Source organism: Patagioenas fasciata, chromosome 25 (assembly GCF_037038585.1).
Source record: "Patagioenas fasciata isolate bPatFas1 chromosome 25, bPatFas1.hap1, whole genome shotgun sequence".
Taxonomy (NCBI): domain Eukaryota; kingdom Metazoa; phylum Chordata; class Aves; order Columbiformes; family Columbidae; genus Patagioenas; species Patagioenas fasciata.
Window position 1 is genome coordinate 645,754 of NC_092544.1, and position 17,924 is coordinate 663,677.

The 17,924-nt window shown below is 48.4% G+C and overlaps 1 long non-coding RNA gene across 1 annotated transcript in view; it reads left to right on the plus strand.

Annotated features, from left to right (window-relative positions):
• The window catches only part of LOC139825594 (uncharacterized), a 34,191-nt gene extending 23,732 nt beyond the window's left edge, over positions 1-10,459 (plus strand). The window contains exons 3-4 of the long non-coding RNA XR_011735748.1: positions 2,732-2,856; positions 8,626-10,459. This is a non-coding gene — a long non-coding RNA (uncharacterized lncRNA). The remainder of the gene's footprint in view (positions 1-2,731; positions 2,857-8,625) is intronic.
• The last annotated feature ends 7,465 nt before the right edge of the window (positions 10,460-17,924 follow it).

Here is a 17,924-nt window from a genome sequence, read left to right on the forward strand (position 1 = left end):
TGATAAAGAAAAAGTGTTCTCCAAAAAAGGTATGCTAATTAACAATTAATTCTTTTATCTTATAGTGCCGAGACTGTAAGACCTGAAGAAGATGTAGAATAAAATTAGTGGTAATTAGCTTTTTAGAGCATTAAATAAACAGTGACATGAACGATGAAGAATTAATGTTATGCATTTATTTTTAACAATATTTATACAGGCCGTTTTTGAACAAGGCCCTGTGGCATTGGTTTTTACTAATGCAGGCAAAACAGCAATGAGAAATAATTACATTTAGTCTGCATTAAGACAGCACTATGCAAATCAAAGGAATAATGAAGAGAAGCTTGTTAATAGGGGTTTAGGAGACTCTATATTTGAATATAATATTTGGGCTTTGTATTCCTCTGAAGAATTCAGAAATCACCACCCTTCTTCACTCCAAGCTGGGCGTGTGGCTTTGTGGTAAACAGCAGTGGCAGGACCGGAGCCGCCAGCCAAGGTGAGGGGTTCCAGAGCAACAGGGGTTGTGCCGGGCCAGGTGCTGCGGAGGGGACCCCCGGGCAGAGGGACCGCTCAGCTGCAGCTCCACACAGCCCAGCCACAGCCTCACAGAGCGGAGCAGAACCCGACGGCTGTGGCTCCAAGCCCTCGGTGAAACCTCTGGATGACGTTCCTCAGTTCCCAGAAGGGTTAACGCTGTCCCCTGTAAAGGAAGTGGAAAGACTCGAGATCGTGTATTTCAGCACCAACAAAACCCTTTTTTTCTGACTGAATGTATTTATTCTTTGCTGTTGCTGTTTTTGGTCTTTTGAGGCTCCTCTGGGAGCTGGTCTTCACCATGTTAACACGCTCGCTGTGCGCTAACTGCTTTCCAGGGTCGTTCACACAGATGAAATCTCCCGCATCCGGACATTTGTAACAGAAAGGGACAGAGAAAACAAAACTTTGGCTCCTAATCAGCTGAAACACCCACGGATCATCCATCTTCCGTTATCGCCCAGCAAGTGTAGGGGAAGAAAATGGGAAGATATGTAAAACCTTGTTTGCCTTGCACAGTTTTACTGCTAATAGGGTGTGCTAATTAAGAAAGGAGCCTCAGCAGATGAATCCGTGAAACAGTTTTTAATTAACGCTCTCTTCAAATTCAGGATCAGAGCGGAGAGAGGAGACAGGGGGAAGGGACCTCCTGGTGCCCCCAGCCCGGCAGCAGAGCCGAGCCGGCCCCGGCGCTCCCAGCCTGCCTGCAGGAGCACCTGGCTTAATTAAAAGAGAAAAGGCATCGGTGACAGTCCTCAATCAAGCGTTTAATGAATAGCTGACAGGGCGCTCAGAGCAATCAGTCCGTGGTTGTTTCAATGAAGTGACAGCAGGATGTACATTAATCTGGTGACCTCTGTTTCAGAGATCCACTGGGGGATGCTGAAACCTCTGTCGAGGTTGCACAGGGCTGGGTCGCCCCTCTCTGCTCCGGATCGGGTGTAAATCACAGGGTTTGAGTCACGCCAGGTCTGTACCCTGTGGGTGACCCACACCAGAGCAGTATCAGCCCTCATTGCATACAGACCTATAGACTCAGAAGTTGGTGTTAACTGGCAAGAAATTAAATTAAGCAAAACCTGTTTTGGCTGCAGCTGCCATGGAGGATGCGTGGGGCTGTTGCTGTGTCCCCCACCCCGCACAGTCCTTCCTCTGCCCTGGGCTGTCAGCTCTTGGACGTGGAGCAGGCGCCGGTTGTTATCCCTCTACAAACTTCTTTGCTCCTTTGATTCATGTATTTGGAACACTCTTGGACTTCTGGGTTTGCCCACGTAGACAAAACTAGAAGGTAAAAAATTAAGGTCTAATGTCTGGCAGTAGTTTCTGGACCCTCATCACCCCTTCTAAGGCTGATCACTCCAGTCTGCGTTGCCTTTGCTGTAAAAATCACTGGTGTGTGTGCTGTTGGTAGTTAAAAGGATTGGGTCCAATTAGAACCCCTGTGTCCACATCTCCTTCAGTAACCCCATCCAAAGACCAAAGAAAGAACCAAGTCTGTGTTATGTCTTGCAAACAGGGAAACAAAGAGTTTAAAATAAACAGAACTTTCTTAGGATGGGAAAACAGCCGAATAAGGACTCAGAGTGTCTACATTCGTATGTTATCAATTCTCATCAAGACATTTCTCTGCTCTTCTTTTCTTGGAGGAGGAATTTTATTCCCTGACGGACAACCTGGAAGATGCTGCTGCCCTTGCAGAGTGATTGCAGGATAGAAAATGACAGCTCGACCCCTTGCCTTGCTCTGCCGGTCTCTTGACAACACTAATGGGACTGCCAAGGGTGCAGCAGAGTGTTATTTTCTCTCCACAGCCCATTCAAGACCATCCTTCCCACCGAGACAGCCCCAGTTCGGCTCTAGTGCTTGTGATGACTGTGGTGTGGCTGCTTGTCCTTTATCTTCAGCCCTACCTGTCTCGCTCCCACCTGGATCGTTCAGTGGTAATTACAGTCCTGCGTGACCCGTTCGACTCTTGGGAGATAGAAAAAGCCATTCCTTGCAACAAGATAGAGGTCACAAAACACTCAAATCGTGTTCATTTATGGGACCATTCAGGGAAACAGAGCTGGAGCTGAGCTGAGAGATATCACAGATAGAAATCAGAGGGCAAAACCAGGCAGGCAGAGAGGCCTTTAAAATGGAGGAGAAGCTGACAGAATCACTGGGTACCAGTCAGATCCTTGAACTAAATCAACTCTGTATTTTTTAACAGCCACAGCCTGAGGAGGAGAAAGTAAAATGGTGCATCCAGTCCTGATCTTGAAAGCCAAATTCAACAAGATCAGATACAAGGTGCTGTGGAGAGGAGACTGAAAACCACTGTGCTCCCACCTGCAGGTAAGTCAGACTGAAACGCTTGTCCAGAGAGGAAAATGTTTCCTGAACCCACTTTCCTTGATCCCTTTCTGCAAAATTTTTAGATGTATCTTACTGCGTATTTCTACTATACTCTTTCTTCATTCCTGCATATTTAAATATACTTCCTATCTCCCACCTGCAGCTGAGCGGCTGCACTTCTGCCAAGATCGCACATAAAACAAAATTAGGGAAGGAGAGATCAGCTAATAAGCAGTTGCTATTCATTATGGGAAATTACAGCTTTCGTGTCTTCATAGAGTAAACGCCTGTCAGCTCCAAGCCAGAGACCTGTTGCGTCTAAATACCTTGCTTAAGTGGGTGGATAGGCTTAAGCACGCTCCAAATCATTGCTCTTTTCAGCAGAAATTGCTGCTTCTGTCCTAGTGTCTGGGGCCAGGCAGAAGTTGTACGTAGAAGGTGGCAGGAGTGCTGCGATGGTTGAGCCTCAGGAGTACTCCTGCTCCAAGGTTCATTCAGGACACTTGTGCCTGTGTCCTGTGCCATTGCGCGTGAGAGGAGGGCAATGCCCAATCTACATGGTTGCCTTGCCTTGCTTTCAATATTCCGCCTTCCATTGCATTTTACATCGAGCTGCTCTGTAAGGGCGGGACGGAAACTGTCACCTTGTCATTTCTTCTGCCCTCATGTAACAAAAGAGCTTTTGAATGTCAGAGCTTTTGAATGTCTCTTGTGAGAATTTCATAAGCAGAGTGATGTTGTTGGCCCACTTTCCGAAGAGGACACCTGCGGAAAGCTGGGCGAGATCACTGTTTTGGGTGTTTGGATGTCAGATCAAGCACAAAGCCACACTGCTGCTCCATCCCTGCTCGGGGATTTTTGCCAAGCTGCATTTTTGGGCTTCACAGAGCATCAGTTTTATAATGAGGACGAGAGGGACTCGCTGGGGCGGAGCGGGTACCAGTGCTGGAGATACCCACCAGGGAACAGGACAAATCAGATACCTCCAGAGTTCATTTAACCCCCGTCAGCAATGGAGCAAAGTCCCAAGAACTCCAAAGCACAGAGCTCAGACCTGGGGAGGGCAGAAGACCGAGGCCACGATTTCCCCCCAGATACAAAGCATCTACCCCACTGCAGAAATGGCTGCAGGATGTGGATCCAAGCACAGCACGGCATAATTCACAATTAGAGAGGCAGATGCACTGCCACACATACCGCAAGGACACACCATCACAGCTTTTGGCCACTGTCTCCTGTTCACACACTGGAGCAGAAATAAATAGAACATTGTCAAAAACAAAGCCCCAAGTGATGTTGGGCAACATCAGATTGCCTCTTACATAATGTAAATCAGTCCAGCATCCCCAGGATGCTTGCCTGTAGGTTTTGGAGCTTGCACAGTATTTGGGAGGGAGCAGACAGTGTGCTGGGAGGGGTAGCTGTTGCTATGGCTCCCTAATTACCTTCTGCGAGGTTACCATAGAGAAAAGCCCAGAGCTGTCTTTAGAAACAATAGCACTTCGACTTTGTTTACATGGACTTTTTGGTTTTTAAATAAAACTTCACATGAGCCAGAAATGGAGCCTTCAGCCCTCTGCAGAGCAGGGAGGATTCTGTCCCTGCAGAAGCTAGACAAATATTTCAGCCTTTGTTTCTCTATTTCGTATTGCACTGAAACAACAATATTTTGGGAGGCAGGGTGAGTTGCTTGGTTAGCTAGATAGTGAGTTATTTGTTTTATGAGGTTTGTTTTTTTCCTATTCAGAGACCAGAGGAGCTGAGAGTTGTGTGTGGGAAGCGAGTAACGGTTTGGTGTGCAGCAGAGACAGTCTGTGCCGCAAGGTTCACTTGTAGAGATGGAAAAGCTCCAAGAGAAGTGCATCAGCATCCAGAGCAGGTGACAGGCTGGCGACATGTGCTTTTTCCTGGAGCACAGGAGATACAGCTTCCAGTGCAAACATTACAGCTGGCTTAGGCGCCTCTCAGCCTTTTGACTTCAATTGTGGCCCAAAGAAAACAACCTGGTCTTTTGTTATGGGGCAGTCAGGCCCTATTTAATGTTTCTGGCCAAAATGGAAGAGGTATTGTAGGTCTGAGAAATTTTGCTCCCGGAAAAGGTACATTCCCTCAAATGGCATAGGTTTGAGCAAACCCCCATTTCTGAACAAGAACGTGCTTGGCAAACCATGGCTTTGTCCAACAGTACCCACTGCTTTGGAGCTTCCTATGAGGGCAGGGCATATGCGAATCTGAGGCAATGTAAAAGCTGCACTGCAGAATGGCTTTTTTGGGTAGAAATACCTTACTTTTCCTGCACTAAAAATCCTTTTGTATTGTACAAGGGGTGCAAACAGTGGTGGCACTTAGAGCCAGATCCCCTCAACCATCGTGCAGGTCATCATGAGGGGAATTGAAGATGCCACTCGGGACCTGTGGTATTTTACAAAAGGCATCTTGGGATCCTCACCACCATCGTCAGAGGCTGCATCCCCACATCCGTACCCCTCCGTGGGTTCACAAACCAAGGTCCTGAGACTCATCTTTCCAAAACTTGCCTGTCTAAAAGGCTGGCACCAGGGCAAGCTGGTCATGCAACCTCCCTTCGCTTCCACACGTCACCCTCCTCTGGAGCAGGTGGCACGGGTGACCCTCTGAAAGTATTCAGGTTGCTCAGCAAGGGAACGAAGGGGTTTCTCCAGTTACAAACAGGTATTTGCAGTGCAGGCCTCCCTGATACAGACCCGGTTGGCTGTCGGAGTCGGTGCTGCCTGCAGTGTGTTTCATGTTGTCTCGAAATAGATGTCTACAGCGGTTAGAAGGATTGCTCCTCGCAGCAACTGTCTCTCTTCAGTGCCTTTGAAAGGAGGCTGCAGGGTTTGCTTCAGCGTGGCGGCACACTGCGCTGACTGGTAGCTCAGCGAGATGAGTCTCATCCCAAACTGAAGTGCTACCTTCAGTTTTTTTATATCTGAAGTGACTATGCATCTTAGTGATGAGGCAAACATGGAAAATCCACCATTTGACCTCATTAATTGACCTCAGCAATACTATTGACTCTGGAAATTTTGAGGGGCATCAATAGGTTTCCATGGTTTGAGAAAAGTCGGGTGAGGGTGAGCGCAGGGTTAGTGATGGGCTGAGAGCCGATTCCCACGCAGTGTCCCTCCCACGCCTGGTACCAAAGGGAGTTCCGAAAGCTCCCCTTCCTGTCGCCATGATACGCGTAACTTTTCACAACGCTGTCAGAAAGACAGAGAATGCCATACCCACTTCTTGGCATCAATAATAGAATAGTTTATTAATTCTGCAGCAGAAGAAGTTAATTGGCTGGGGATAAATTATGAACATAGCAGGAGGCAGGGGAGGTCTGTATTCCTCTCGCTCACAATAAATGAAATTGAGTATTATTAATACATAGCGAGATTATAGCAATTTCCATCTGATTCATGGCTCCTGCTTTCTCTAGAGACAGTGAGGCGGACGGAATTGTCTGTTTCTGCTCTCAGGTCTCAAGAATTTCCATCAAATTTGCTCTTCCTTTCTGCCCTAATGAAGAGAGGACCAACAGTTCCTGTGACCATCTAAACCCAGCCACAGGTGCTCAGAAAAGTGGGAAATCCACTCAGCAATTGCGACATTGTTTTGGGGAAACTTGCAATAATATTTTGTCTCGGTTGACCTGTCTTTATCAAAGGGTAAATAATAAGTTAAAATTTCTCATGTTAGCAATAATAAAGGAAAAAAGCCCTCTAAACCAATCAAGCTGGCTTAATGACTGCTAGTGAATAAAAGAGTACTGGTGCTGTTTTACACTGTGTGCTGGCATTAAAATGCTGAATAACCTGCGGACAAGCTACACTCGGAGCTGCCCTAAGAGAGGTCATTAGCCCTTCTCAGGAATAAAAGGAGCAATTCAGTTTGCAAACAAGCTTGAAAAGTTGGAAAGCAGAACAGCAAGGAGATCAAAGGGAAGCAAACAAACAACCGCAGGGTCCCCTCTGCTGAAAGGAACAGGAAGGACCTTCCTGAGAAAGGAGAAAGGCGGCAGCAGGAATGAACGGCTGGGTTTCAACACTGGAGAAATGACAAGACATCAGATTTCTCAGAATAATCCACAGCTCCTGGAGCCGTGGAAGGAGCGGGGGACAACCTGCGCGAGGTGGCCCAGCTCCGTCAGCGGTCCTCTCACCCGGCTTTGGTACTAACACATTCGTCTTGCTCATTATTTGAGAGATATTATAGCCATATTGCCACAAATTAGGTGGCCCTCGCTTAGTGTGTGGTGATGTCTCCCTCTAGTAGCTGTCCCGGCAATGAAAAATGCCTCCGACTTGCTATTTGCCAGTATGTGAATTTTCCATTTCCCCATAAATAGACAACACCGGCTTTCACCCTGAGGATAATTGGTTTGATTCATACTGTCTATACATCTCCTGTGTGGCTCGCTGCACCAACGTATCCCTGGCTGCAGTGCATAATAATACAGAGCAGTACTTCCGGCCACTGAAGGAAAAATGTACATTGTGTGAGAGCAGCAAGGATCCAGCTCCATCTGTCCTGCGCTTACTGTTATCATTTACATAAGTAAACATGAGAACAAGGGAAATGTGAGTCATTCCGCTCTGATTCAGAGGCATTTTACACCCTGCCTGCTTGATTGGAAATGCCCCAAAAGAGCATCAGACAACAGGGATCTACCAGCCAGCCACCAGCTGTTTAAATGAGTTTGTCAGGTTCTCTCTCACTGCATTTTCTGTAATCCTTCACCCAAATTTCCTTTTCATAGCGCTGCAATGACTGGGTGCTCAAAAGCCGGCCGTTTTTTCCCCTCGATGATACCAGTTGTTCTAATAGAAGCTATTACCTCTCCCTGCAAACCTTGTCTCCATGGAATCCTCAGACCATCGTGGCCGGAGCACCGCTGTGGTTCTCCCCTCTTGCACATCTGCCTCATTAGCCCCTCCATCACCCCCATGGTCTCCAGGACAGGTCTGACCACCCTCTGCACACCTGCCCCCCACCGGCTGCAGCCTCACACCGTGTACCATTCCCCACCACATTTCTCTCCTCAACAGCCCATGACAAGAGTCAGACGTGTGACCTTTTCACAACAGCGCACACAGGAGCCCGCTCCCAAACCCGCGGTCTCTGACTTGCCCCCCGCACCCCCCTGGATTTCACCAGGTCTGTGCTGTCACAGCCCCACAGGTAAGTGCTGCAGTTTCTACACCAAGGACACCCATGTGCAGCAACATTTCTTTGGTTTTGCACTTTTCTTTAACCTCATACCAGCAAAAAATGTGCTTTTAGACGTGAAATCCAAGGTCCAACTACTGACACAAGCAGAGGAGTCGCTGCAATCAAATGCAGAGGCTTCTGCCCGTGCTCACCGTGCGAGTTTGTTTTATTTTCTTCTAAACCAGGAATCAGAGCACTCCGTGTTTCTCTGCAGAACTGTAAATTGAAACTAAAGGGTAGATTGAAAAGGAGCCACTTGTATCGTATAACCAGTGACCTTCCCAAAGAACTTTAATGCCTGAAACATCTTAAAATTTGTTTTGAATCAATTCAATATCACCTCAGCACAAGCCAATCTCTAGATCTGAAAAAGGCTGCAGGAGAAACAAGCTTGTCTAAGCCAGACTGGCAGTGTGCAGGTAGGATTTTGATTACAGGAGAGTAGATACCACTTCTCCCTAATGGGATTGATGAAAAGCTTCAAACGTGTTATCCTTTACATGGGGTCACTTTTATCTGGGGGGGTGCAATTTTTGCTTTTCCTCACAGGGGCAGGTTCATCACTTCTGCTGATGCTGATGGAAACCACACATTCCCGCTGGCAACAGGGCCACGGAAAGTTACACAAATCCTTTTACCCTCGAGTCAAGTTGGAAATGGCTTCGTCCAGAATAATAAAGTGCATCTATCAGACAGTGCCCTGGTCTAAAGAGGATCTTGCAGTACGTTGGAGAGATTACTCTGCTGAAGAGGCGCATGGTGATTTAGGGGGAGTCATTTATCCTTTGCATTGCAGGTTTTTTACCTGTAAAAGCAGGGAAAAAAACCCTTTTTCCTGACTCTGATTTCTTCATACTCTTAGCAACAGGAGTCAGCTCTTGCAAGCAATTTGAATCGTACCTAGTGCAGACCTGGGTCTTTCCAGCATGCCCACCCTCCAAGGGCAAGCAGGACCTGCACCCTTTGGCGTTTTACAGCACAGACTAGGGCACAGGTACAGTTTCTCAGGCCTGACACCACTGTTGTGCAGCGCCCTGAACGGAAGCTCTGCCAGTCGTGCTGATGCCCAGATTAAGTTTCCATCTCAGAACCAGCAACAGGGCTTTCCACAGACCTGTACCACACGGAGGAAAAATGCCATGATGTATGTGAGCCCTAAATTTGCTTCCGGGAGTTCGTAGGCCCCTAAAGAAAAGCATTGGAGAGAGAGCAAAAAGCGCAGGGCAGTGCACGTGTTCTCCCGTCCCTGGATGCTCCTGGTATCAGCTGTGAATATGCTGCTCCTGTTCTGCAGGGGTGATATTCCCATTCCGATACTTGGATCGGCTCACAGCTGCTTCCTTTCTGAGGGTGTAAATGATATCTCTGGTAGGCTGAGGAGAAGCTGATGCTTTGCAGCTGAGTCCAGGGGCTTGTCAAAGAAATCGCAAACAAAAAAAAAAAAGGAGGGAAGGAAAAATGAAAAGTGTTGGAATCAGGAGTCCTGCTGGCCGGGGAGCGAGCAGCAGCTGCTGCTGGGCAGCACTGACACCCGCAAAATGAGCTGATGACGTGGGGTCACCAGGGGTGTTGCAGGTGGACACTGCCCTGTGTCCCAGACATCACTTACCCCAGTCCCTGGGGAGCCAGCACCGTCTGCAGACTCACGCGATGACATTGCCCGTGGCAATGAAATGGCTGTGCTGAGAGCCTTGAGCTGCAATCTGAAGCAAACACACCTTCACTTTGGTGCTGACAAGGTTTTGGTTTGTGTTTGTCAGCAGAAGCATCGTGTAAAACCAGCCCAGGAGTCCGGACACACTCTGCTGCCCTTGGCTCGTGCTCTGTGGGCCAGCAGTGCCTGAGAGCCTGGGCTGGACTCCCAGCCCAACACCCTCTCAGTTCCTTTGGCTGTGACAAGAATTTGAAAATCTGAAACTGGTTCTTACTGGTACCAGGTGGGCAACTCTGCTCCATGAGGGATTAATGGCTGCATTGGCTGAATGCCTGGAGTGACCGATCCCTGGTGTCAGCAAGAGGAGCGTCCCTGGAAACCCAGCTCCTGTGATTTCCCCCGCAAAGAAAACGTCATTTTATCCATTTTGCTTGCAGTAAACTGGAGCCGATTTCCTTCCTCTGCCAGGGAACATTAGGAGAGCTTTGATTTCTGACCTTGCCCGTGCCAGGATGATTTGTTCTTCCCTTGCATTGCCTGACAGGTTCCTCTTTATGATTCTGCTCCTGCCCCAGGCTGCATTCTCCCCTCGGGCACCTGCGAGGTGATGGATTAGGAATCACTGCTGACTAAACAGATCAGCACGAACCTTCCTTTTCCTTGTCCTTACCCGATACCCCGCTTGCTCTCGCTCTCACGAGCCGGGCGTCCTCCATCTGCAGTCAGGCCTGAACCCTGTGTGATGGATCGTCCCTCCAGGCAGCTCAGAACATTCTCCATTAGCTGCCAGAGCCCTGCTGGTGGGAGCACCGTCAAAACTGTGCGTGTGGTACCTGGGGCTCCCCTACCAACAGACTCCACAAGAAACAGGCAGGCGTGCCCTGGGGATGATGCTCTCACAATGGATGATAGCAGGCGGTGCGGATGGGAGGGGGGAATTTGATTAATAAAAGAAGCAATTCTTACTCCCCCGCTCTCCTCTCATTACTGGCATTTGAAAGCTGGATTCACATTTCTTCCGAGCTCTGGTGCTGTGTACAGATGTGAAGCTGTGTCTCTCGGGAGTGCTTCCACCAGCAGAATTCAGATTTGGAGGAAATGGGCTGGCGACACCCAGCAGACAATAATCCATTGGAAAGTATCCTCCGCAGATGTGCTTCCTCTTCATCAGCACTTACTGTTATCAATAAGATTCCTTCCCTTGTGCCCCACGCTAAAAAAGGACTGATGTTCTAGCTTTTTTTCTCCTTTTCCAGAGGATGAAATGAAGGAGTGAGGAAAAGCAAGCAGAAGTACCCACTCTGGGTGGGAGTGACTCCCATGCAGAGGAGATGAATGAATCTGGGTGACACCGAAGCCGAGACACCAGCTTTGCTGGACAGTATCTGTACATCAATGCAGTCCTTGGGCTTTCACTGTGACGTGCCCTGTGCTTTCACCTCCTGAATCAAAGCATAAAACACTTTTTTCCTTCAGAAACTTCTGCTGGGTTCAGTGCTCCCCTGAAGGCTACAGCAGCCTTGTGGACTGTTCCTTTTTAACAAGGGAAGCCCGTGGCAGGTTGATAACATTTCGGCTGTGTGGTCCTTTCACCACACAGCTGTGTTTGATCAGTGTCCCGCGCACAGAGCCTCTCTCTGTCCCAGGGCATCCACACCTGAGCTCAGTTTGGTCCTGAGTGGCTGACCCACCCACGCAGGGGCTCAGCCCATTTGAGGTGACCTCGTACAGCTGGGATCTGAGGCTTTGTTGTCAGCCCTGCCCGTCACTGAGGTGTGTGAGTGATTTGACTCTCAGTCCTCCATACGTGAGGAAGGGATGCTGCAGTGTAAAATGTTTAGGGGTCTATGCAGAGCTGGTGCTGCCTGCAGCTCTGGAGCGATGGCTGAAGCTGTGAATGGGTATGGGGGATTGAAGATAATCTGCATTTCAGGGGGCCTGCAGCATAAGACCTTTAATGTAGCAGAAACTGCTGGTGCTGATCTCAGGTGCCCTGTGGGGCCTGTGTGAGACCTTTCTGCTGGATGTTTCCTCTATGTTGCTGGGGATGTGGAAGGCAAAGGTCTGCTGAGCACCATGGAGCTCCTCAGGAAACCAGCACCTTCCCGTGGAAAATGAGGTAGGAAAACCTTTGGTGAGAAGCATTTCAAGTGAGGGGGATTATTTTGTTAATATTTTTTAAGTGGGAGGAACACGAAACTTTGGGGAAGAAAAAAACAACAACCCAAAGAACCCCCAAACCAAAACCAGTTGGCTGTTTCAACACATTGAAGTGATATTGTTTCTTTTAGACCTAATTTATGAACCTTGATGTTTCAAAGTTTATTACAGCAAACCCCCTATTTCCGTGCTGATGTTGTGGCACGCTGCCTTCACCCGCACGCTCTTGCATTTGCTGTGGTTTTGTCTGCAAAAAGTCTGTTTTTCCAGTTCCGAAATCCCAAACAAAGCATAACGTTACATTTATTTGAATCCAGAGTTATTTTCTGATGGTTCTCTTAGGAAAGTTTTTGCTTTGTTTTGCAGTAGACTTCAAATATCTTCAGGGAAAAACAATGGCAGAGATTCATTTTTAATAGGGAGATCTGTTATCAAAGTAATTCAATGAAGAAACAGGTCCAGTGTGCTTTTATTTCACTGCATCTAATTTAATGTATTAAACCTTCTGAGCACTGGCTTTCATTCGAATAACCCTTTTTCTTTAATTGATTCAAGGAGGGTTAGTGGAAAAAAAAATTCTGTTTTGAGGGACCAACTGCAGGAAAAGGTTTTCTCTTTGAGCAGAGCGAAAATGAGAATTTGAATGCTTTCTCCTACCCTGGGAGTTCTGGAAAAGCTTTAGAAAAACAAAACAAGAGCTAAGAGCAAAGAGCTGTTTCTGTTTGAAACGCTCCGTTTTGTTCCCCCCTGAAACAACCCCGAGGCTCAGGTTGCGCGGCGCGCTGGCCACTCCTCGTGGTTACAAAACACTGCTGGGAGCTCCACAAACCTGGGGAAGCCACGGGGCTGGCCCAGGAAGCTGGAGCCGTCTGAGAGGTCCTGCAGGGGAGTAAAGGGACCTTCTTGTAGTGGCTCAGAGAGGTTGGACACCCTGGGAGTGCTGGTCTGTGTCAGTCCCTTGGGTTCCACAGTCCTTAGAATCATTTTGGTTGCAAAAGGCCCCATGTCCTGAGAATCTCATCTCCGTATCCAGCCCTCCAGGGATGGTGACTCCAGCACTGCCCTGGGCAGCCTGTTCCAATGCCCCACAGCCCTTTGGGGAAGAAATTGTTCCTAAATCCAACCTCAATCTCCCCTGGCACAACTTGAGGCCGTTTCCTCTGCTCCTGGCGCTTGTTCCTGGGGAGCAGAGCCCGACCCCCCTGGCTCCAAGCTCCTTTCAGGCAGTTCAGAGATCAGAAGGTCTCCCCTCAGCTCCTGCTCTCCAGCTGAACCCCCCAGATCCCTCAGCCGCTCCCATCACACTTGTGCTCTTGCTGCTGGGGAGCCTTTGGGCTTTAAACACCCCCCAGGCTTTTGGTCCATCCCCTGAGCCTTTTGCAGGTTTTTCCTCTGGTGCAGTCAGCTGGGAGCTGCTCTGGGCCACTTCTCATGTCACACAGGCCACCAGACGTGACCTGTGCATCTGGGCCCCTGCTTGAAGTGCTGAGAGCATGGAAGGCAGGGAGGCTGGATTTTCTTTCCCAGTCTTTGTCCTCCTCTAAATTGCTTCACTCCTCTCCTCATCCAGCGTAGCCTAAGGCACTTAAGCAGATATTTCTACCCAGGCCAGGCAGCTGATCCCTGGCAGGCTGAGCTCAAGCCTCAGCACCATGTAATCCGTCCAGCTGAGCCAGACTCAGCCGGGTGACCTGGGGGTGAATGAGTCTGCAGCCATCCCAAGGAGCTCTCTTCAGCATCCGTGTTTTCCTGCTTCTCCTGCTGCTCCGGACAAAACAAAACCAGCAACAACAAATGAGTCGAGCTGCTGGAGTTTGCAATCTCTATAGATGTCGGAGGAAGAGATGGCCACGGAATGAAGATATCCTGTTCAGAGGAAATAAATAAGATGTTGATTGGCAAGCTAAATCCTCCAGTGTCGCTGCCCGTATGACTGGAATCCCAAATGAGCCAAGCTGCAACATGTTTTATGCTGTTTCCGCTCTCCAAATGCATTTTTCAATCTATTTCCCTAAGCCTGCAGGACTGCTGCCTCCAATTCCACTTCCCATTTCTCCACCTGGGCAGAACCACCAACTACAAGCTCTCCTTAGCGGCAGCACCTTTCATTTCTCAGATTTCTAAGCACATTGGAAGGGTTAGCGTGTGTTAACAGAGCCATTGTCATCAGATAATGGCTGGCTATTAGAGCCTCTTTTTTCCTTTTGATGGCTGTGGGCCATTTTCCTGTGATGTGAGAAATGATGTCTTGCAGTTCCTGGACATATTATGGGATCAGCCTTGTCACACAGCCCGGTCAGTCCTCTGATCTCTCTTTTGAGAGAGAAAGAACAAAGATGTTTCCCTGGGACGTAGTGGGCGAGCGTGACAAAACCAGGCCAGTGAAGAGGAAATAGCTGATCCCAGGCTGAATAAAGCCCAGCCTAGATATCACCAGGGCATTGCAGAGTGCGGGTGGGAAGGTCTGCCAAGGAGTCATGCTCTGCCTTTAAATGAAAACCTGTCTGCAAGGGGAATGGAGCTGCTTGTCCTCCCCTGCACAGCCTGGAGAAATGGAGAGCACCAGCCTAAGCAGATAAATGTTGAGGTCAAAGTCTAAGGATTTATCAACTCTGGTTACCATCTCCACTTGCCTCTCCTTAAGGAAATAAAGCAGCTTAAATGACCTGGAAACATTAAGTCGGAGATAATCAGCCAGGTAAAATAAGACAGAGGAGGTGGAAAAAAAGAGCGTGAGCAGCAGGGGACAGCTTAGCAGAGCAGCCCAGAATGGCCATCCCTGTCTGCAACCAGCCTGCCATGGGCAATGGTGTCCTGACTGTCCCCAGAGTACAAGATCAGGGACGGGGCAGCCCCTGTGGTGTGTCCAGCAATACATCCAGCCCCTCTCCGTGGGGTCTTGCTCATGCTCTGCAGTAAGGGATGCAGAAAGGGAGATGAGGGGAGCTCGCAGATCAACCTCGGGGTTAATTAATGCTCCCAGCATTACAAGTGAGATGGAAACCATCGTTATGGCCAGTTCTGGCTCAGCGCAGCATCATTTCGGGAGGAACCAGCACCTTGTCCTTTCTGCTCCCCCCAGTGACAGGGATGAGAAGCTGCACAGGGGAAGGGTCCCGTTGGAGTGGAGCTTTACAGGGGACGCAGGAGGCGAAGAGGGTGCACTGAAATGGGGGTAAGGAATAAGCGCGACCTCAGTGCCACCTCCCTGGAGCCCCACGGTATCACCGCTGCTGCCGGTTCCGTTTAGTGCCGCACACCCTGCAGAGCCGCTTGTTTATTTACTTTTTTTTTGATGCAAAGGTTAAACAAATCAAACATTACTGATTCAGTGCAAATGACAGAAGGCTAAGTGGTGTTATCTTTAATTACTGTCAGTGTCAGGGAGAACAAGCGGGTGGTGCTGCGGGGGTGTGGGTCTGGTGTCGGGGTTTGGCAGGCTGTCATTTGTGTTCAGACGGGGACATCTAGTGGCCGCGGTGACGTACTGCAGGGCTCGAGCGACCGGCGCTGGGAGGGAGCTGGGAAGCTCGGTCTGCAGCCCCGGCCCTCCCGGAAAGCAAATTTTGCATCGATGATGCTGGTTCCCCCCGTCACCTTCACCTGCTGCTGCAATGGGGCATCCTCCCGAGGATGCTCCTGGGTGCTCGGTGACAGGGGCTGTCCCTGCGTGCAGACAGACTGACAGTCTCATCCAGGCCAGGAAGCCGTATGCATTTTGAAGCGAGGATCCTTTCACACTTGCATCTATCACCCTAATTCACTTTTATTTTTCTGAACAGGCCCCTGAGACATGAAAACCCCATCTTTCCATCACTACCTTCTCTCTCTGAGTTTTCTCACTTTGTTCGGTTAATACTGAAAGAAAACAACCTTTAGGTTTGAGAAATTTCCATTGCTGTCCTACATGCTGAAAATATCACACTTCAGTTCCAAATATACTTTGACTGTTGTATCTCCTCACATTTGTCTACCTTAAATTTTCTTTTCCACTTACACCTGCTGCTACCAGGGTCTCCTGCGTATATATGTGAAATTAATCCTTTATTTCCCAAAGTAGCTCTTGCTATCGGCTCTAGCGGTGGCACCGGTGATTACTTTCTTCTACGAGCTGGTGAGACACGGTGTGTCTGAGGACGTTGCCCATGGCTTTATGGTGCTGCCTGCTCTGCCTCACTAGGGTTCCCTAGGACAGCAGTCTGATCGAAGACCAGAGCACCGCCTGAGGACCGAGAACTGCTCAGGATTTGTGACCCCTAGTCTAATCTATGCGGTATATGATAGTGGGAATAGGCCACAACAATTGTCAGATTCACAAACCAGTTCCTGCCATGCTTGGCAGTTAAAAAATAATTAAATCCAAATGACTATCTGAAGTATAAAGCCACTGACAATTTAGTGCCGGAGATCCGATCCTTAGCGAGTTCATCATTAAAGGTGCTACGCAGGGTGCTGTGCTCTGCCTTGTTGAAGCCTCTTCCCAAGTTGAACATAAAATGACAAGTAATAATTTGCACAACATAAATTTACTAGCACCTTAAACTCTCTGTTGATTGAACTACTGCAGAGGACTGGGAGGAAACTCGCTGCTTTTCACAAAGAGCAGTAGATTCGTACGGAGCGAGACAGGTTTCACTGCCGCGTGCTGCTGGAGAAAAATAATAATAATAACTGGTCTGCTACCTACCCATTCATTAGCAGCAATTACACTATACTAGTGTTACAAATTGCTATTGAGAGATGTTACCAAGCTAGAAGCCCTCGGTTTAATTGAAAACACTTTTTTATTTGATTACTAATGGTCCTGTGTTATAATATCCATGACCTGCGTGAGAAAATTGCAGCCCCAGAGGGATCTTGTTGGCAAAGTCGCTCTGCTGGAAGGCAAAGCGTCCCCGCTTCGGGAGCCGTGGAGGCTTCTGAGGGCACGCTCGACACCCAAGGGGAGCGGAGGAAAACCGGTCAAGGAGATTTCCATACCCGAAGGACAGCATTGCATAAATCACGTTGCCAAAAGACCTAAAGGAACATGGGACTTGGTGGCAACGTGGAGAGAAGGACCAGTCATTTGTAGGACACAGCAGCAAAGAGATAGGAAAGAAGTTCCATGTCTGCAGCAGGATCATTTTATAGCCCGCAGCAAGAAGGATTTTGCCATAAGCACCTCCCTCCACATTTTGAGACACAGAAGTGGTTTTTTTAGTTGTGTGCAGCATCTTTTGTTTCCAAGATAAGCATGTAATTAGCTGAAATAAAATGCAAAGAGAGGCTCATCGAGTAGGTTTCCATCTTGCCGCCGTTGGCAATCCATTAATGAAGTCTAATTACAATGTCAAAAGCCTATGTTCTAGCCCAGTGACTAATTGACTTTGGAGATGGGAGAGCTCTTTTTGTTGTTTTAAGCCAGGAGAAGCAGAAGGGAGGAAAAATAATTGTTAATTAGTTTAGTTCTCCTTTATCTGTTGCACAAAACAAAATATCAGTTACAGAAGCAATTCTGTGCCTGATAATACATCTTGACCCTCCCGCCATTGCAGAGCGCTGGCAAAGCGTTCTTTTCTGTTTACACCTGCAGTTTATGGCTCGATCCTGTTCTGTGTTCCTTGAGGAGGATTTTGCGATGTGAGGTAGAGCTGGTGACGCAGGGGGTCGGCTTGGACCCCGGTTCTCAGTGAGTGAGGGGGACCGTCTTCTCGTGGAGGAGGCAGTTGTGCGAGTCTGAAGGAGTCGTTATGCTCTATAAAGAGAAACAGGTTCGGGTGCTGCTTTGTCTTACTGCAAGGTGGATAAGAAGATGATAATCCTGACAAGGATGACCTGTGGTGGCTATTTCTATTGAGAAAAAAATTACAAGCTCAAGCTTAGAGGTCTGGATTTACATGTGTAAAATTAGACACCAGAAATCTTATCCCTTGAAATTCAGGAGTTGGTGGGGGTTACGCTGGGATCTGGAACATATGAGATTTGACTGAGAGGATGAGGTTTTGCTATCAGGAACTGTCTGTAGTCCATGAGCTAATGCTTGGAGATGTGT